The following is a 21,836-nucleotide window of genomic DNA, read 5'->3' as shown; positions in this document are numbered from 1 at the left end:
TTTTTAGTTCTTGAGATTGAAATTTAATTTCGAGGCTTCCTGAATTTTGATAATGAATTATAGGACTGATATGGAAAGTTTGGTCTAATTTCATCGAGTCGCGATTGGGTTTTTGACGCGAAACATCAGTTAATTGTTTAACGAGCGAAATGGATATCGCACTGAGCAAACGAGCTCCGAATTGAGTTTTGACTGAAGGGCTATGTTTGTATCATTATTTGTGACTCATAGGAACAAGAATCATTGAATTCCGAGGTCCCAGACCCAAGAAATGAATTTTTGAGTAAAATTGTTTTCCGAAATATTTAAGGAAAATGGAAATGAAATTTGATTAGAAAGTGATGATATCGGGCCCGTATTTTATTTCTAGTGCCCGGTACAGGTCTTATATATATTTTAAGCACTTTTTGTAAAGTTTGGTTGAAAAAGGACGTCATTTGATGTGTTTCGGACTCAAAATGGAAAATTTGATGTTTTATGAAATTTGAAAGAATTCTTGGATTTTAAAGCTTATTCATGGTATATGACGTTATTTTGGCGATTTGATCGCACGGTTAAGTTCGTAGGATGTTGTTGAGTTAGTGCATATGTTTGGTTAGGAGCCCCGAGGGCTCGGGAGTGTTTCGGAGGTCTCTCGGAGTGATATGGAGAAAAATTGCAGAAATAGTACCCAGTGAACAGTAACCGTGCGTGAATAGTAACCGCGCGGGGTGAACAGTACCGGACAGAATGTTAAGTTCGGGAGATTTTTCCATTTTTGACGATTTGGAGCTCGAGTTAGGCAATTTTTGATAGATTTTCATGGAGAACAACAGGGTAAGTATTCTTAACTCAATTTTGGTTAGATTACTCGAATCTATTACAAATTTTGGCATTAAATCCGTGAATTTAGCGGGAAAAGTTAGAAACCCTCTCGGATAGAATTGAGGATTTGAGGGTTGAAATGTTATGGGAATCTGATAATTTTGGTATGGTTAGACTCGTGGGGAGACAAGGAACCCGTTGATGTAAAAATTTCTGAGTTTCGAGACGTGAGCCCGGGGCTCGGGTTTTGCCAAATTCGTTAATTTTGATATTTTTCGAGTGTTTTCGATTGGGTATTGTCCCTTTAGCATAATGCGACATATTCGTTGATTTTGAGCAGATTCGTCGCACAAGGAAGCTAATTTGAGAGGCAAGGGCATATCGAGCTAGAGCTTTGGCCGGTTTGAGGTGAGTAATGAGTGTAAATGATGTCCTGAGGATTTGAAACCCCGGATTGCACATCATAGTGCTATATTGATGTGAGACACGCGCTGGATGAAGAGAGCGGGGTCCTTTACTACTGAGGATTGTGACTTGGTCCATCCCGTATTGATGATTTTACTGCATATTTGATTGAAACTGATTTGTTATCATCATGATTTGGGCCGTTTGCCATATTTGGGCTTCGTGCCAATTATTTGAATCCTTCGGGAATTTTTATCACTATTTCCTCATTGTTTTGACTTATATTTAAACTCAGTCCTGTTGATGATTATTGTTTTGCAAACTCAGCCACTTTTATAAAGATTTGAAACTCAAATGATATTTCTAAATGATATTTTGGGCTGAGAACTACTGTTTTACAAATGCCAAAGGGGCTTGTGATGATTTTCGGAGTGAGTGAGGCCAAGGGCCATATGTGAGGATATGTTGAGTGATATGAGGCCGAGGGCCTGAGTTACTATTTATGCCACGCGGTGGCTTGAGTCATGTGAGGAGGCTTTCAGGCCTTATGAGTGATGTGAGGAGGCTTTCAGGCCTTATGAGTGAAGTGAGAAGGCTTTCAGGCCTTATGTTATTATTGCGCTTGGGCTGTAGGAGCCCCTCCGGAGTCTGCACACCCACAGTGAGCGCGGGTACCCATGAGATTTGACATAGTGGTAACAATGACACTGTATGATGCAATTTGGTCAGGTAACAACGACTGACCAGGACAGTGGTAACAATGACATTGTATGATGCAATTTGGTCAGGTAACAATGACTGACCAGGAATAACACCGTGAGGTCAGGTAACAATGGCTGACCAGGAACTAATTGTGCCCGAGGGGCTGGTACTATTCTATATGATTGCCCGAGGGGCGAGGTTTATATGTTCATTTTGCATACTCACTTGTCTTTTACTTGTTTAATTGTGGTATTTGTGCCCGAGGGGCGGATTTCTGTGCATAGCGGCACTTATTGTTTTGAAATTATTTCACAACTGTTGAAAAGATCATTTTCAAAGAGGTTTAAAACTGAGCCAAGGTATTTTCTAAAGAATTCACAGTTTCACTGATTTTTCTCAAGGAGTTTTACACTGCTTCTATATAGCATGTTGGTTGCTTTATGTGATTTCTTGCTGCTCAGTTACTATTTACTTTTATTACTCACTGAGTTGGAGTACTCACTTTACTCCCTGCACCTCGCGTGCAGTTGCAGGTATTTGTTCACCCGGTAGCGGGTATTGGCTGCGTGGAGGCAGAGTTGTAGAGGTTTTAGCGAGGTGATTGCCAGCGTTCGCAGCACCACTGTCTTTCTATGTTATTCATTATTCTTGTTCAGTGTATTTCTAGACTTTAAAGTGGAAATTTCATTCTTATAGATGCTCGTGACTTGTGACACCCCGGTTAGGGTTGTGTCGGGCTGGACTTCCGCATTATTATCTATATTTGTGTTAATTAATTGCTTTAAAAGATGAATTGGGTTAGACTGGCTGGCCTTGTCTTCAAGAGAGGCGCCATCACGACCGGGTTCGGTGTTAGGGTCGTGACAAGTTGGTATCAGAGACTAGGTTACATAGGTCTCACGAGTCATGAGCAGGTTTAGTAGAGTCTCGCGGATCGGTACGGAGATGTCTGTATTTATCCTCGAGAGGCTGCAGAACCTTTAGGAAAACATCACATTCTTGAATTCTTATCGTGTGTCCTTTGATTCAGCTTGAAATGTAACTCTTTGAAATCCTTCCACGTGTTCGTATGCGTGCATGAGCGCTCAATATCAAATGTGCCTCGATGGCTTGTAATTCCCCGATTGAGGGGCGAGATGTGATCTATATAAATTGATGATGGGCCAGTCTGAAGGACTTGAGGCCAGATCTTTACCTATGGCTTGAGCACCGAGGTGCAGATTGTGTGAGCAAGTGTTTTGAACTTATATGTTCGGTATTGTCCCTATTAGTGGAAGTGATAGTTGAGTAACTATGTGATGAGTATGTTAGTACTGCGAGATGTATTCATATGATTTGGAAACGACAAGAAGGGTCTGCTGGAAGATAGAAGAACTATTAGGTGCTTGAATTTCATCTTGATTCGAGGTATAGCCTCGAGTTATAGGCGTGTGAAGAATCTTTTCATGTTTCCCAGTTGTGAGTGAAAAACAAAAAATCATGTTGTGGTATGAGTTCAGACTCGGGAAGACTAAGTGATTGCGCACAGTTTATGATGGTGGGAGGTATACATAAATGTTAGTTAAGGCGAAGCAGGTGGGTTATCCCCTGCGAAGAATTTTGGGGTTGTGTGATCCTTATGTGTCCGTTAGAAGATCTCATTTACTAGTGAAGTATAAGTGTTGAAATTTGAATATGGGACGCATGAGAGAGTGGGTTTAATTGTTATGAGAGTAAATGCGAGATTTGTAAAAGATATGAAGTACCAGATGGTCTGTGTGCCACGAGCTTATGAAGGTTTGAGTTTAATCTCACTATGGTATTATGGCATCAATAGAGTATAAGTTTATGAGTTATTGAGTGTGTGTTGATCTATGGTTTCGGGACAAGTGGGGGAGATGCTATTGATTAGGTAATTGCACGGTTAGGCGCTATGTTGGTTCCAGTTTGAGGCGTACGGGCGAATCAGTTATGGCTTGCCGAAATTGAGACCGAGGATGACTCGAGTAGAGGAAAATTCTTTGACAAAGGTTATATTATGCTTCATAAAAAAAATCACGAAATGTCTAGAGTGTTGTTGGTAAAGAATGCTCGGCGCATAGAGTAGGAAGTTGCTTGGTTGTATTGGGATGAGGATTTCATTTTGCGGTATCGGAGTGCCAATGAGGCACGGGTGGTTCTGTTCGTTAGGTCAGATTAGTTTCAGTTTGAATAAGAATGAATGACTTTCAAGAATGGTTCTAATGTGTTCGAGATTCTACAGGGAACAATCGGGTATATTAAGGTTGTGTATGTGGTTAGAGACTGTATTTTCATTGGAAGAGGTTAAGATTTGTGTCATTTTTATGTTAATTATGGGATTCTATGTATCAGTATCAGGAAAGTAAAGGTAACGGATTTAGATTCGCAGGAAGTTCTTCAGAGTAAAGTATTCTGGAATGTGGTGTTTCTGGGAATATTTGAGAGAGTATTCAGCGGCTTATGGGTCTTAGATAGTGTGGTCTTGTACTCGGGTCTCATGTAGTGAGCCTGGGTTGAGGAATTGTGGTGCTACAGCAAGAGGTAATATCAAGTTGAAAATGAATCAGAAGGGAAATTAGATAGATGGAATAGCTTGATAGTAGACCGAATCAGTATGGTAAGGATATGATTAACTCCTTGTGCGTGTTCGAGGTAATGAGCTCTTACAAGTATTTTGCAGCAATGCTCTTGGGTTTTGATGGCTTGCTTAGCTTGGCCGAGTTAGAAGGATTAAGTCCTGGTAGGTCTAATTTGTGCAAAGAGAATTCGGAGAGTTCTTGATGGTTATTACCGCGGTTTGGAGATGTATATTTTCTATGGGCATGCAGAACATGGGATGTGTAGTGACTTTTCTTCTAGATGGGACCAATGGAAAGTTCTTGATTATTTGAGTACGTATATTCGTATGGCTCAGAAGGGAGATGAAGTTCTCATGTTATACCAGGATGGTATGGTATGTGCGGTATGTAGTGAAGGATCGAGATTTGTATGTGTATAGTTACAGTTCAGTTCCGAAAGGAAGTTCATAAAACTCTTAGGTAGCGGGTAGCCTCAGATGGTTAAGGGAATGATATTTCTAATTAGAAGTGATTTGACGATAGTATATGTTCAGAAAAAGGGTAACATGATAAAGTGGATGGCACTTCGGTAGTATTGCGACACTTTCTGGCTAGATTGACTGCTGATATTCGAGTTTGCTTGGTGGCACAGAAAAATGTTTTTATATCTCTCGTGAAGTGATTGGGTACTAGAGGTGAGTTATATATGAGAGTGGCGGAATTACGATCAGATATGGTAATTCATATGTTTTATGGACTTGGAGACTAGGAGTTCTCATATACAGGTTAGATTGTGGTTGTGGATGGCAAAAATGTGGGTAAGTTAGTCAGGTATTAGTATGTGCTATGATTTAGTCATTGTGGACCTTCAAAGGATTATTTATCGGTTGTGTGTAACTAGAGTTGATGTATGGTCCATTGGTAGACCAATATGGGATATGTTTCCGGCATCGAGACGGTTTTGTTGACTTCGAGTTGCTGTTGGCGGAGGATGTGTTGCTTCGATTGTTTTGAGCTATTAGCAATTGTGGGGATCTATGTGTTACCTTTTAGTGTTGTGAGACATTACGATCTATTGGTTATAGGTACCTATGGTGCGGTTCTATCGGAGTTTCATAATGAAAGTCGGGCGGGAAGAGTAATTGTGTTGGATTAGATGAGATCGTTGGGATCATCAATGAATACAACGGATTCGGTTTCAACATGTTGGAAGGATAATATCGAGGTTCTGCTCAAAAATTTGCTTTGGTATTTTGCCAAAAAAAAAAGTGGCTTAATGAATGGTTGATCTGGGAAATGGTTATGGCTTATTGTGTGTTTCATTATCATTGGCAGTATATGAAAGTGCTGGAATGAGACTTTAGTTGATAAGAGGTTTTCTACCTGTATTCGGTTGTTGTGTACAACTGCTATGAATGGAATTTATCTCTACATATGTTTGAGTTATGTGGTATGTCATATAATTGCACCTGAAGATGCAGGTATGGGTGAATATAGCTTGTTCGGACTTATTCAAAGTATAGATGTGAGATTCTGATCTTATAGATGATTTCAGAAGTGGAAATGTGGTTCTAAGGTTTATGTGCTAGGTTGGATTATGAAAGTTCAGTTACATTGTGTTATCGGACCTATATGAGATAGGGTGATGTAGGATCACCCCCGGGTATATGCATGGTAAAGTTATTCAGCTATTGGTTGGCTTTTAGAACAACTCTGAGTACGTTCGGGGACGAACGTGTGTTTAAGTGGGGGAGGATATAACGACCCGACCGGTCGTTTTGAACTTTTGCACTTTGCTCGCCAGTTCTTGGGCATTACTTGCCCCGTGTGGTGTATTTTGACTTATGTAAATCATTGGTGTTGGGTTTCAGGTTAATCAGAATGAATTTGGAAGAATAGTCTCAGTTGAAAGCTTTGAATTTGAAAGGTTTGACCAAGAGTTTACTTATATGTAAATGATCTCGGATCGGAATTTTTATGATTTGTCTAGATCCATTAGGTGATTTATGACTTAGGAGCGCGACTGGAATTGGTTTTGGAGGTCTGGTGTGGAATTTGGCTTGAATTGGCAAAAGTAGTATTTTAGCGATTTCCGGTTGATAGGTGAGATTTTGATCTAAGGGTCAGAATGGAATTCCGAGAGTTTCTGTAGCTTCATTATGTGATTTGGGATGTGTGTGCAAAATTTCATGTCATTCGGAGGTGATTTGGTCGGGTTTTTGATCAAATGCGTGTTTCGGAAGTTTTTGGAAAACTTAAGCTTGAATTCGATGCGAATTGATGGTTTTGATGTTGTTTGAGGTATTTTGTTGATTGGAAAAGTTTGAATGCTGTTATGGGGTGTGTTGGCATGTTTGGTCGGGGTCACGTGAGGCTCGGATAAGTTTTGGAAGAGTTTTTGGAAGATTTTTGTCGTTTTGAGCATAAGCACGTAATGATCCAAAGGTCAATTTTTATTTCTCGAGATTGAAATTTGATTTCGAGACTTCCTGAATTTTGATAATGAATTATAGGACTGATCTGGAAAGTTTGGTCTAATTTCATCGAGTCGCGATTGGGTTTTTGACGCGAAACATCTGTTAATTGTTTAACGAGCGAAATGGATATCGCACTAAGCAAACGAGCTCCGAATTGAGTTTCGACTGAAGGGCTATGTTTGTATCATTATATGTGACTCATAGGAACAAGAATCATCAAATTCCGAGGTCCCAGGCCCGAGAAATGAATTTTTGAGTAAAATTGTTTTCGAAAATATTTAAGGAAAATGGAAATGAAATTTGATTAGAAAGTAATGAAATCGGGCCCGTATTTTAGTTCCGGTGCCTGATACAGGTCTTATATATAGTTTAAGCACTTTCTGTAAAGTTTGGTTGAAAACGGACGTCATTTGACGTGTTTCGGACTCAAAATGGAAAATTTGATGTTTTATGAAATTTGAAAGAATTCTTGGATTTTAAAGCTTAATTCATGGTATATGACATTATTTTGGCGATTTGATCGCACGATTAAGTTCGTAGGATATTGTTGAGTTAGTGCATATGTGGTTAGGAGCCCCGAGGGCTCGGGAGTATTTCGGAGGTGTCTCGGAGTGATTTCGGACTTAGGAAAATTTGGAGAAAAATTGCAGAAATAGTACCCAGTGAACAGTACCGTGAACAGTAACCGTGCGTGAACAGTAACCGCACAGGGTGAACAACGGGGTAAGTATTCTTAACTCAATTTTGGTTAGATTACTCGAATCTATTACAAATTTTGGCATTAAATCTGTGAATTTAGAGGGAAAAGTTAGAAACCCTCTCAGATAGAATTGAGGATTTGAGGGTTGAAATGTTATGGGAATTTGATAATTTTAGTATGGTTAGACTCGTGGGGAGACAAGGAACCCGTTGATGTAAAAATTTCTGAGTTTCGAGACGTGGGCCCGGGGCTCGGGTTTTGCCAAATTTGTTATTTTTGATATTTTTCGAGTGTTTTCGATTGGGTATTGTCCCTTTAGCATAATGCGACATATTCGTTGATTTTGAGCAGATTCGTCGCACAAGGAAGCTAATTTGAGAGGCAAGGGCATATCGAGCTAGAGCTTTGGCCGGTTTGAGGTGAGTAATGAGTGTAAATGATGTCCTGAGGATTTGAAACCCCGGATTGCACATCATAGTGCTATATTGATGTGAGACACGCGCTGGATGAAGAGAGCGGGGTCCTTTACTACTGAGGATTGTGACTTGGTCCATCCCGTATGGATGATTTTACTGCATATTTGATTGAAACTGATTTGTTATCATCATGATTTGGGCCGTTTGCCATATTTGGGCTTCGTGCCAATTATTTGAATCCTTCGGGAATTTTTATCACTATTTCCTCATTGTTTTGACTTATATTTAAACTCAGTCCTGTTGATGATTATTGTTTTGCAAACTCAGCCACTTTTATAAAGATTTGAAACTCAAATGATATTTCTAAATGATATTTTGGGCTGAGAACTACTGTTTTACAAATGCCAAAGGGGCTTGTGATGATTTTCGGAGTGAGTGAGGCCAAGGGCCATATGTGAGGATATGCTGAGTGATATGAGGCCGAGGGCCTGAGTTACTATTTATGCCACGCGGTGGCTTGAGTCATGTGAGGAGGCTTTCAGGCCTTATGAGTGATGTGAGGAGGCTTTCAGGCCTTATGAGTGAAGTGAGAAGGCTTTCAGGCCTTATGTTATTATTGCGCTTGGGCTGTAGGAGCCCCTCCGGAGTCTGCACACCCACAGTGAGCGCGGGTACCCATGTGATTTGGCACAGTGGTAACAATGACACTGTATGATGCAATTTGGTTAGGTAACAATGACTGACAAGGAATAACACCGTGAGGTCAGGTAACAATGGCTGACCAGGAACTAATTTGTGCCCGAGGGGCTGGTACTATTCTATATGATTGCCCGAGGGGCGAGGTTTATATGTTCATTTTGCATACTCACTTGTCTTTTACTTGTTTAATTGTGGTATTTGTGCCCGAGGGGCGGATTTCTGTGCATAGCGGCACTAATTGTTTTGAAATTATTTCACAACTGTTGAAAAGATCATTTTCAAAGAGGTTTAAAACTGAGCCAAGGTATTTTCTAAAGAATTCACAGTTTCACTGATTTTTCTCAAGGAGTTTTACACTGCTTCTATATAGCATGTTGGTTGCTTTATGTGATTTCTTGCTGCTCAGTTACTATTTACTTTTATTACTCACTGAGTTGGAGTACTCACTTTACTCCCTGCACCTCGCGTGCACTTGCAGGTATTTGTTCACCCGGTAGCGGGTATTGGCTGCGTGGAGGCAGAGTTGTAGAGGTTTTTGCGAGGTGACTGCCAGCGTTCGCAGCACCACTGTCTTTCTATGTTATTCATTATTCTTGTTCAGTGTATTTCTAGACTGTAAAGTGGAAATTTCATTCATATAGATGCCTGTGACTTGTGACACCCCGGTTAGGGCTGTGTCGGGCTGGACTTCCGCATTATTATCTATATTTGTGTTAATTAATTACTTTAAAAGATGAATTGGGTTAGACTGACTGGTCTTGTCTTCAAGAGAGGCGCCATCACGACCGGATTCGGGGTTAGGGTCATGACAATAAGTGAATCAAACTAGTGTTACCAAACAGTATCGGCCTCGAGCTTAGTGACCTCGAGATGAACCAAGAATAATAAATTAAGACCAGTAAAGAGAAAAGACAAGTCTGATGAGCAATGAGCCAGAAAAGTACGATAGTATATTCTTTGCCAATGATTAGATGATCTTTACAAATGATTGGAGTCCCCTTTATATGATAGGGGATCCCTAAATAAGGTACATTTCCATTTACAGTAAGGAATCTTATTGGAAAAACTGTCTAACCACCTAGTACGAAATCATACAATTCTATTCTGGGTTCTACGCCATGATTGTGGGGACGTGGCAAGAATCTCGCTCATTCTGTTAGAGATCTGTAACAACATTATTTCAGGGTCGAGCATACACAATTTCAATATTCATCGTACTTCGATCCTCGGGCATTGCATCCTATCTTCGAGCTCGAGTCTGGTCCATCGGGCTCGAACTCGACCTTGCCTGAATTCGGTCTTAAGACGAACCCTCGAGCCTATAGATCAAAGGCATATGATTTAGATCGTATACACTTTGACCAGTTTAATGTTGGCATATTTATAAGTGATATATTGTTTTAATGTTCTTCTTTATGAGATTACTTTCGTTTCTTTCATCACGTTTTAATTCCGTGTATTTATTTTGACTGTCTTTTTGCGTTGTCATCGTTTAGCTCGGATGAACACGCCGAGTGGTTAATTTGCACTATTCTCATGTTGAATTTTATTGTAATATTTGCCTAATATAGAGATTTGCTTGAAATCCTATCTCTAATCATGTTTCAACTTTTCAAATAGTCAGGTGTATTCTTGAAGTTTCAAATTAAATTATAGTACCAATTTCATATGGTTTTGCGCTTCGATGAATTCTTTTAATAATACGTTTTTCAGCCATTGATGCCGACCTTGAGCTTTTTAAAGGTAATTAATTTCCTTAATCACATAAATTCTCTCTCAAAAATTTACTTCATGTGTATATCTCACTGGATAATAAACAATGCTAGCATGTAGTCTTGTTTTAGTTTAATAACTTTGTTCCCAACCATGACAAAAGAAGATGTTACTCTTCAAGTATAGACTTTGTTCCCACATATTAATTAAATTTATGGTTTAATTTCAAGTGATATTATATTATTAGGAAATACATAATTTATGATAATTAAACGTTGATGGTATATCTTGAATATGATCTTTGATTTTTAATTGGTGAAAAGAAACAAAATTATGAGGGAAAAAAATTATATGGAAAGCAAACTGTCCTTTTAACGACATATCAAGCAAGCATAAATAGAATCGAAAGATGTCATCTATCACAATTAAGTTTTGTTTATACGTAGAGATAAAGTTTTGGTATTAAAGAACATCTAAGTTTCTTTTACCATGTTATGAAAATATATTATAAAGTTTTGGATGCTTTGAATTCCAATTTTATACGAATAATTTGGGTTTGAAAAGTTTCTCTTTTCTAATTTGAAATTAGTATTGTTTGGTTTAGAAGAATTTATAAATAACAAGAAGGTAAAACCAAAACACATGCATACATGCATATAATTTCCTATTGTATTCTTCTCCCTGTTTACATTACTTTCTACTTTTGTCAACATAGATTTTAATATAATTTATTATTGTACCTTCAGTCGAAATTAAGACCATTTGAACAGATACTTCCAATGTTTTAGTGTTGTTAAGAACTTCAATTATTGAATGTTCCTCTTGAACCTATCCATTTACAATGGCTGTGTGTAATTACACCTAATTTTTATTATGTGAATCATTCGCGAAAAAGAAAGATAAAAGCTTTTAAAAATACTATCCATCCGTGTTGTGATTAAAATAAAATTCTTTCTTATATTTCTTTTCTCTACTTTATAAGAGCAAGACTTTCAACATGTCTTCTTGGAATCTTTTTAAACAAGCTTGAGGGTACTTCAGTCATTTCTCATCAGCTATATACGTGCCCTTTTGTGCTCTTCGCAGATATATGTATACATTTTCTTCTACTCCCAGATATATGCTTTTCTTCTCTTTCAACATAAACATATTCCTTAGCAAAGCACACAACATCAGAGAAACGATCCATCACAAGATCAAATCAAAATCAGGTAAAAGTGAAGTTCAGATTTGAGTTTGATTCAAAGTTATTTTGCTCGATTATTGCTCTGTATCAGCTTTGCTCCTTAGTTTCTAGCTTTTAATCCATTCTTTTTGGTTTTGACATTTGTTGGTCTGTGAGTTATGTTTGTACCTGTGATTTGTGCTGAATTTTCCTACTTTTAGCTTTTAATATCAATTTTGTTATTTTCTATGTGTTGTTTCTCCTATTTTTTGTTCCAATTTGTTTCAACTCAGACAACATCCGAAAATTTCAAAGTTAGGGCTTTGATGGATGAAATTGGGGGAATATTTGTGCTACAATATCTAGTGGCGATTTTAAAAATACACATGTATTCATTCCGCGAATACCACTATTGACATCAGAAGACGAAAAACTACTCATTCAATTTAAAAGAACACAATTTCCAATACGGTTATGTTTCGCCATGCCTATAAATAAAGCGCAAGGCCAAACATTAGATTTTGTTGGCATTTATTTGCGAGAACTTGTATTTTCTCATGGTCAGTTGTACGTTGCTTTATCAAGAGCTAAATTTTCTAACTGTGTCAAGATATTAATTAGACTGGCTATAGCTGGCGATGATGATGGTCACTCCACATATAATGTAGTTTATGATGAAATTATCGAAAAAGCTTTTTCTATAACTTAGACCATCATTCCTAATAGTTAGTGTGACGTACAACTTGTTCACTCTTTGGATTCTTTGATTTTGTATTATAATCATTCTAACAATCTTACGTTTGCTCATTATTATATTGTGATGTGTTATAATTGAAGATTACGTCTAGATGGACGAAAGATTCAACATCAATGTCATTACTCCAGAAATAGAAGAATGGACCTGCAAGATACAAGTAGTTGATAAAGGCAGACCTAGAGACAACAAGGAGAAAACGAAAAAGTATCAACTGATGGTTTTGTAAGATGAAGAGTTAATCTTTAGAGGATTCATAAATTTACCAATAGTAATTAAGTTAATATTATCCTAATTGTGCCTTATTTTGTTACAGAAAAATCAAGTGGAATGCATTATATTCAATGCGGAGATAATGCATTTTGATGATCCGTTTCGCCATTTCCATACTTACTTGGTGTCACTTCCACAAGTCAAAGAATCAAACTATATGTACGGAAATCCACTTAATAAGTTTACATGGACAATTGATAGGTGTACCATTGTTGAGCCAGTAGAAACTGTTAATCCTCCAGAAGAACCACTACCTCCGCCAACGCGCTTAAATCTTACACCATTTGGCAACTTCGAATATCAAACCGAGGGATCTGAATTCGGTAACTGAAGATTTAACTATTTATGTTGTTTGTTTGCCTAAAATTCACATTTATTAGTATTTTTATTATTACGATTATTGTCTATATCAATTTTTATTGTCTATTAGCTTATTCGTCATTCTTTTAAAACGCAAGATGTGCTTGCCATCGTGCTCAACACAAGCCCCTCAACCTATGCTTCAAATGGGCAGAGAATTCAAGATTTTATCATCATGGATGATCAGTAAGTATACATAAACCTATTTTATTGGTTCCAACTAGCAACTGATGATTTAAGTATAATGTAATGTGTCACTTTTCGTATATTGTCTAGCAATAGCACACAATAAATGAAACCGAAATTCAAGTTGAGGTTGTACCCTTTAAAAGACTGCTTTGCATGCTTCAACTGAACTTTGGCTTTGCTGCAATTATAATCTTTCAAAGCATACTTAGATCTACTACACATTATTGGAATTATTATAGTTTAACCTTTTTACTACTAATAATATTTGATCATATCTTTAAATATATTCTCAACAATGCAAAGTTCTTATCTTATTGTTTCTCTTGCTATAAGAATATAAGTAAAATTAGGATTGATATCATATTATGCTTTTGATTTACACTAAATTTTAATTTGGCTCAGCTTTTTTGCAACTAATTTATGTTTTTCAGAATTAACTTCAAACTTTCAATTTATTTTGATTTATATAACCACAATTGTTGGGATAGCTGCATGGAGTGACGATGTTTGGTGGCTAAAAGTCCACACCAATCCAAGAGTCTAAAAAGCATATCATTGGCCTTTAATATTTTAAAAATCTTTTTTTTTTGTCCTTCAATAAAGTTAGAAGCAATGATCCAGATAAGGAAATCTTAGTTATGGCAAAATCACAAATTATGAAGGAGCTATTAAAAGCTAACTTAAAAATTATTTAGTGTTATATGTGCCAGAGAATTAGATTGTTGCTAAGAGTTTCTAATTAAATGCCTTCAAATGTAGAAATATAACATAATTAAATTTGTAGTTGCTTTGTTTTTCTCTTTAACAATGACTTTCTAATTTACCCGTAGTTGTTCTTTAATAAAGGTAGTGTCTCAAAAATTATGATTATATTTAATTTTTTTACCTACTGTTAACGCATTGTCACGACCCCAACCCCGGTCATGATGGCGCCCAACACACTGCTAGGCAAGCCTTACCAACTAACAACCTCAATCCGTTTTCTTATAGAAAAAATCATTATGAGCTAACATAGTTAAATTGCTAAATTACCCTAATAAGAGTTTAAGACAACGAGTTAAATATGCGGAAATTGAGATGATAATACTGCTACATAGCCCATACAGATCCGGTGGCATAAGTCTCGAGCCTCTAGTACAAGATTAACAGCCTAATACATAATCAGTCTAGGAAATGCGGATAAAACGAAAGGATAGAAGGGAGAGATCCGGGCTGCGGACGTCGTGCAACTACCTCGATGCTCCCGGATATGAACTGATCGACTGAAAATCCTCACTCATCCTCTGGAACACCTGGATCTGCACGCAAGGTGCAGGGAGTAATGTGAGTACTCCGACCCAGTGAGTAATAAGCATAAAGAATGACTGAGAATAAGAAATCACGGAAAATACAAAGTAATCTATAATGCGGCAGTTTTAAACAAGTAATATGAAAATAATAAACCAATGGAATCGAAATATGGTAATGCTACAACAAATAAGTAGTTAAGTGACAGACATATAAAGAAAATCAACACATAGAATGGTACCCTATAGTACCCGCTGCGGCGTGCAGCCCGATCCATATATCTCGTCGACGACGCTCACTTGGGGTGTGCAGACTCCTGGAGGGACCCCTTACGGCCCAAGCGCAATATCAAGTAATCTCGTGGAATCAAATCTAGGCCCTCGGCCTCAAATCAATATCAGTATAACAATGCTGCGGCGCGCAGCCCGATCCCATAGTATCCTCACAACTGACCCTTGGTCGTACTCAGTCCAGAAATCATATAAGCCCCTCGGGCATTAGTAAAATAGTAGGTCTCAGCCCAAAATATCATTTAATATATCATTTTAGTTTCAAAACCGAGTAAAAGTGACTTTAGTTGTAAAATAGTGGAAAACGGTATGAATGAGTTCAAGTAGTAAGTCAAAACAGTGAGGAAATAGTGACCAAACTCCCCGGAGGGTTCAAACAGTTGGCACGAAGCCCAAATATGGCAATCAGTCCAAATAAAGATGATAACAAATAAGCTTTAATCAAATACGCAGTAAAAACATCACCCGAGACGGACCAAGTCACAATCAATTGTAAACGACCCCAAGCTCATCATCAAGTACGTGTCTCACCACAATATAGCACTACGATGTGCAAATCCGGGGTTTCAAACCCTCAGGACATCATTTACATTCATTACTCACCTCGAACCAGCTACAACTCTAGCTCGCGACGCCTTTGCCCCTCAAATCGGCCTCCACGCGCGTCGAATCTATCCAAAATCAGAACGAATACATCACAATATGCTATGGGAGCAAAACCCAAGCGAAAATAATCGAAAAATATCAAAAATCCCGAAATTAGCAAAACCCGATCCCCAGGACCACATCTCGAAACTCAGAAATTTTCACATAAACGGGTTCCTTATCCTTCCACGAGTTCATACATATCAAAAGTTCTCAATTCCGACCTCAAATGGCCCTTCAAATCCCAATTCAAAAAGTTCAAAATCCCAAGCCCTAGTTCTTCCATTTTTAGCTTAGGTTCCATGAATTTCTAGGTTAATTTCACAATAGAATCACGTTTTAGGTTCATAAATCTTACCTCCAATCAATTCTCCTTGAATCCCTCTTCAATTTCCCTCAAAGAGCTCTCAGAGTACTCAGCTATGGCGGGAAAATGGCTCAAAATCGCGGATGAAATATTTTATAAATTCACTGCCCAGTTCTGATATTCCTTCTTCGCGATCGCGGCCCAAGCCTCGTGATTGCGAAGCACAAATTTTAACTTCCCAAAAATAACCCTTCGCGAACGCGACTCAATTCACGCGAACGCGAAGCTTCAGGCATCACACTTAAGCGAAAGTGTTCCCTCACACGCGAACGCGAAGAACAAACTCCACTGGGCTCCAAATCCTTATACGTGAACGCGACCCTCTCACTGCGAACGCGAAGCACAAGCTGCTCACTCTTCGCGAACGCGAGCCCTCAGACACGAACGTGAAGCACAAACTCAGGCCCACCCAAATTCCCTCTACGCGATCGCGAAGGCCAAAAATCCTCTACAACTGCTGCTCAAATTCTGCAACCTCTCAACATAGAAATTGGTCCGATTGACCGTCCAAAACTCACCCGAGGCCCCTGGGACCTCAACCAAAAGAACCAACACATCCTAAAACCTCATTCAAACCTGTTTCAATCATCAAAACACCTCAAATAACACCAAATCCATCAATTCACATCGAATTCAAGCCTAAGTTTTCTAAAAACTTTCGAAATACGCTTTCGATCAAAAACCCAACCAAACCACATCCAAATGACCTGAAATTTTGCACACACATCCCAAATGACATAACGAAGCTACATCAACTCTCGAAATTTTATTCTGACCCTGGATCAAAATCTCACCTATCTACCGGAAATCGCGAAAATACTAACTTCGCCAAGCCTAATTCTACACCGGACCTCCAAAACCACTTCCGATCACACTCCTAAGTCACAAATCACCTCCAAAATCTAACTGAACTATCGGAACTCACATCTCATCCCTCTAACGCATAAGTCAACATCTAGTTGACTTTTCCACCTTAAACCTTCTTAAAAGAGACTAAGTGTCTCATTTCTTACCAAAACCACACCAACCGGAAACCAATCAACTCGGTCACATAAAGCATGGATAACGAAGCATAAAGAAGCAAAAATGGGGGAAATAGAGCGGTAACTCATGAAACAACTGACCGGGTCGTCACACGCATCCAGGTTTGCTAAAACATTCGATCCTTTTGATGTCATGTTTAGCCATTGGATTTTAAATCAAATTATATTTCAAAAATATGCTTTTTTTCATTCAATACTTTTGATTAAGATTGACCAAAATATTTATGTGATTAGAAAGCTGAATAAAGAAGAGCAACTTTGTCTCCTCTAATTTTATATGTTTCTGAACAAATAGATAACCTATCTCAAATTATAGCCAATATAATCTCCCTCTTATTAGGAATTTGAGATATAGTAATTCTTGCACAAATTGTATAAAATGGATGAATCTTATATGTACTAGCTTTTAATTAAAAGAAATTAGAGTTAAACATTTTAATGTCTTTGAAGAAAAGCTAATAAATAGATTATAGAAATTCTATTCAAAGTTATCATGCAGTTGTGGATTCCTAAGTACTAAAACTTTGTATATCACAAACGTGCTCCAAACTATTATATTTCAAATGTGCAGATATTACCAATGCTGAAAGATCTAATAGAAGAAAATAGCATATCAATGTTATGAACACCTCTATTAAATATTCTTGCATTGTATACAGTTACATCGCAATATCAGAACTTATTCAAAACATCTTTATGTTGGAACTAATTGGATCATTGCTACAATAAGTTGTGAATTATATCTATTTATCTTTTAGTAAGAATGAAGCAATTCTACCGTCTATTTTAGATTTGAGACTTATTGGCTCTTCGAGAACATATGATATTTCAAACTATTTTGCTTTAGAAGCTTTTGTTAGGTATCAATAGTCAAGACCTCAGGGAATACCTGTTTTCTTCGAAACTGATTACATTATAGAAATTTCTACACATTTAGATACCAATATGTGTTCATTTTTTTATCATGTCTAATATTTAAATGTTGCAATTGATGCTCATTTGTGCTGCTGAAGCATTGACATTCCCGTATTGATTTAAGATAGTGATTTAACAATTTTGTTCTATTTTATATGGGAAAAAACCAACGAAATTCACACTCTGGGAAGATTTTATTGATCATGATGGGAACATACTACTCGAACTGCTTAAAAAAGAATACCCAATAATTCTTGCTAGAAAAATTTGCAAGACCAAAGTCGTCGTCAGGTAAAACACCCCAAATGCATGCAAGATGGAGAAACAAATTTAATACAGGTAAAGTATATATGCAATTATGTTTTAGTTTTCCATATACCAGACGGCCAAATTAGAACTGAATGTTCAAATGCATGCACGATTGACTAACAGATTCAGTACAACAATCGAAATCAATCCTCTATACCCACAAGCAAATGCACTGAGAACATGGTATTGTAATCAATACATTATTGGTCGTATATGTGCTTGAACGTATACAAGAACTAATTTTGAAATGTTAACATACTTGAAGGGCCCAACAAAATGAACAAATGCTTATCGCGTACACGATGAAGAGCACAAGTCCAACATGCTCTCTTTTATTTGTTCCTTTAGAAGAAGGTGCCAATTGCAGAAATCCGACAGCAAAATCCAGTAAGTACACTAAATATTCATATATGCACTATTGAAATTTTTTAACTTTATTCTCTAATAACAAAAAATTAATATGCGGCATCCTTGTGTTTTTCAGGGTCAAATATTCTACATACATGCTGAGTCACACTACAAAATGAGAACCAACGATTTTGTATCCTTGCTTGTTCAGACTGCAAACAACACTTCACATGAGCTATCTCGCGGAGAAAGTTCTATTGCACTAATTGCCGTCGAGCTACCCAGTTGGTTGCCAGGTATACATACAACTTCCACATAACTGTTTATATTTAACATTCTATATTCACCATCTTTTTAAATAACCAATCATTTTATCTTACAACTAGGTGCCAATTTGAAGTGACGCTCACAGATCAGAGTGGTTCTACAACAACAACTATTACCGACGAGCATGCAGAAAAAAATATTGCTTCTCACTTTGGAAGAGATTTATGATATCTGCAATGTCAAGGTACATTGTTAATTTCGAAAAACCACAAATAACTATTTTCTATAGGTTGAGCCCCATCTCACACATAAATAACTAATTTCATTTTTACAAAAAGGATTGTTGCCTCTTGTGAATGCACAAAAGCTACTGACTGGCTAGATCTTCAAGATTCAAATAAAAAAGTTGTTTACAAGAAACAATGAGGCAAGAAAGTTAGTTATTTTGTCTTTCATGGTCAAAAGTAATTCAGTTGTCTCACAAATGCCAGCCACCATCAAGGATGTTGCGGAAGGAAGTAAACGAAAAAGTGAACACGTTGCCTCAGAGAAGCAATAGCACCCACATATAACTACCAAAGGCAACGGTTCCTACAACAAATATAAGGCGGAAATGAAACTTTCCCCTCCGAAAAATTGTTGAGAGGTATTTGAAATTTCTGTTCCTTATAAATTTAATATGAGATTAAACTTTGTAGAAAAAACAAACAACTTAAACGACTATCGTTTGTTAGCATTTTTTCCAGTGAAACATCTTTTGCTACTATTTTGGGATGCAAGTAAAGCCACAACTTGCTGTTACTTTTGAATGCGGCTAAGCTCACTTTTGCTACTGCTTTCTGGATGTTCCTCTACTCGGAATATGTTGCGGCGACACGAGATTAGTATTCTTGATTTCAAATCTACTAATAAGGTCAATAATATTGTCACGACCCGGATTTTCACACTTGGGAGTCGTGATGGCGCCTACTAATGAGAGCTAGGCAAGCCAACCCTTAACTACCTTTTTCATTAACAATTTTTTTTTCAATTACCAGCGATAACATGAAAACAATGGAATTAAATAAATAAGCAAAAGTCAACAATTTTTATAACTCAAAACTACATCTCTTACAACTTTCAAAACCTCAATACTCAAAACCTGGTGACACAGTGTCATAGACTGTCTAAGAGTCACTACAAACAAGGCCTGAAGAAAATACAATAAACTGTTTCTGAACGAAAGAAAATGAAACAGGAAATAGAGATAGAGGGAGACGCCAGGGCCCGCGAATGCTTGCAAGTCTACCTTGGGTCTCCGGGTGGACTGAAGGAAGCCCTCCAACTACTGTCCATAAGCTGCCCCAGGATCTGCACACAGTGCAGAGTGTAATATCAGCACAACCGACCCCATGTGCTGGTAAGTATCTAGCCTAACCTCAGCGAAGTAGTGATGTGGATAGGACCAGACTACCAAATAAACTAGTACAATTTAAATATATACAGCGGAAAGGAAAATGCAGAAATAACCAATAAATGTGGGAAGGGGAAACATGCTGTAGGGGAAATAACGGTTCCCAATAGAAAGCTTCAGGTAAGGAAAGTAACAACATAAGTAGAATATCATGAAGAATCAGAAATCAATAATTTGCACGGCATCACCCTTCGTGCTTTTACTCTCGTTCTCACCAAATCAATCATATAATAACAACGTGCACGACATTACCCTTCGTGCTTTTACTCTCGTCCTCACCAAAAAATATTTTATAATAAAAGTGTACACGGCATCACCCTTTGTGCTTTTACTCTCTTTCCTCACCATATAGTTAATGATAATCTGTACGAAATGGCACATCGTACAGCACGACATCACCCTTCGTGCTTTACACTCTTTCCTCACCATAGCAAACTATGCAGGTATCACCCTTCGTGCTTTAACGCTCTTCCTCACCCAAACAACAACCACAAACAAAGGGGCAAGGGAGTAAACAAATAATAATAGAAATCCCAGAAAGGGAACACAATTAAACAGTTAAATCCCGACAAGGGAACAATATCAATAATCTCAGCATCCCGGCAGGAGAGATAATAAACAAAGCAACAAACATCCTGGCAAGGGAGCAATTTAATAACTCTTTCTCTTTCTTTCACTTTTACTTCATAACTCACTTTACCATTTGAGCCAATGCTCCAAAGGGTTCAATCATCTCATATACTTTCACACTTTGTAATATAACTCAAGTCAATGCTCCTCGAAGTTCAAAGGTCATAATTTCTTTCACAAGCTTTTCACAACATAAAGAAATCATCACTAATTACATGTTTTAGGACTAGAAATTCAATAGATGTTGATGAAAATGAAAGGAAATAAGTTAAAGATTACTAACCCAATAGTTTATGGTGAAAGGATGCTTCAAAAGTCGCCCTAGAACTTTGGAGAAGAAAGTATTTGTGAAATTTTGGTGAAATCCCGTAATGGGTTATGTTTTGGGACTTTAAAATAACTGGGCAAAATCCTTCTTCACGTTTGTGATTAGCTCAACGCATTTGCAATAAGTCAGGTCTGAAGACCTTCGCGTTCGCGACACTAGGCTCGCGTTCGCAATGCTTTAGCACCTCGAGCCCTCGCATTCGCGGGCTAGTGGCCACGTTCGCGTAGAACAAACTGGTGGCCCCTCCCCTGAACCCTACATGTTCGCGAGTGGAAGGACGCGTTCGCGAAGGGTCTCCCCCCTGAGCTTCGCGTTCGCGTCTCAACCTCCGCATTCGCGATGAAGAAACTGGGCACCTGGGATCTTTGCCTTACGCGTTCGCGAGTGAGACCACGCAAACACGAAGAACAAAATCCCTGGGCATAATAGCAGAAAATCTGCAACACTTCTAAAGCCAAAAACCATTCCGAAACACCTCCGAAACACCTCCGAAACACTCCCGAGCCCTCAGGGTTCCTAACCAAGCACAGGCACTAACTCAACAACATCATACGAACTTATCCGTGCGATCAAATCGCATAAATAACCTCAAAATCAATGAATCAAACCTCAAAATCAAGAATTCCTCAAACTTCATCAAGTTTCTAATTTAGAAATTTAAGTCCGAAACACGTCAAACGACGTCCGATTTCATCAAAATTTTATAGGAACAACTTAAAACATATATAAGACATGTACC

The 21,836-nt window shown here is 37.9% G+C and overlaps 1 long non-coding RNA gene across 1 annotated transcript; it reads left to right on the top strand.

Annotated features, from left to right (window-relative positions):
* Positions 1 to 18,575: 18,575 nt before the first annotated feature.
* Positions 18,576 to 19,313, top strand: LOC104224828 (uncharacterized). Its single transcript, XR_011405053.1, has 3 exons — positions 18,576 to 18,715; positions 18,806 to 18,930; positions 19,178 to 19,313. It is a non-coding gene; the product is annotated as an uncharacterized lncRNA (long non-coding RNA).
* The last annotated feature ends 2,523 nt before the right edge of the window (positions 19,314 to 21,836 follow it).

This window comes from Nicotiana sylvestris, chromosome 2 (genome assembly GCF_000393655.2).
Source record: "Nicotiana sylvestris chromosome 2, ASM39365v2, whole genome shotgun sequence".
Classification (NCBI taxonomy): Eukaryota; Viridiplantae; Streptophyta; class Magnoliopsida; order Solanales; family Solanaceae; genus Nicotiana; species Nicotiana sylvestris.
Note: the sequence above shows the minus strand (reverse complement) of the source record. Positions and strands in the feature narration are given on the sequence as shown.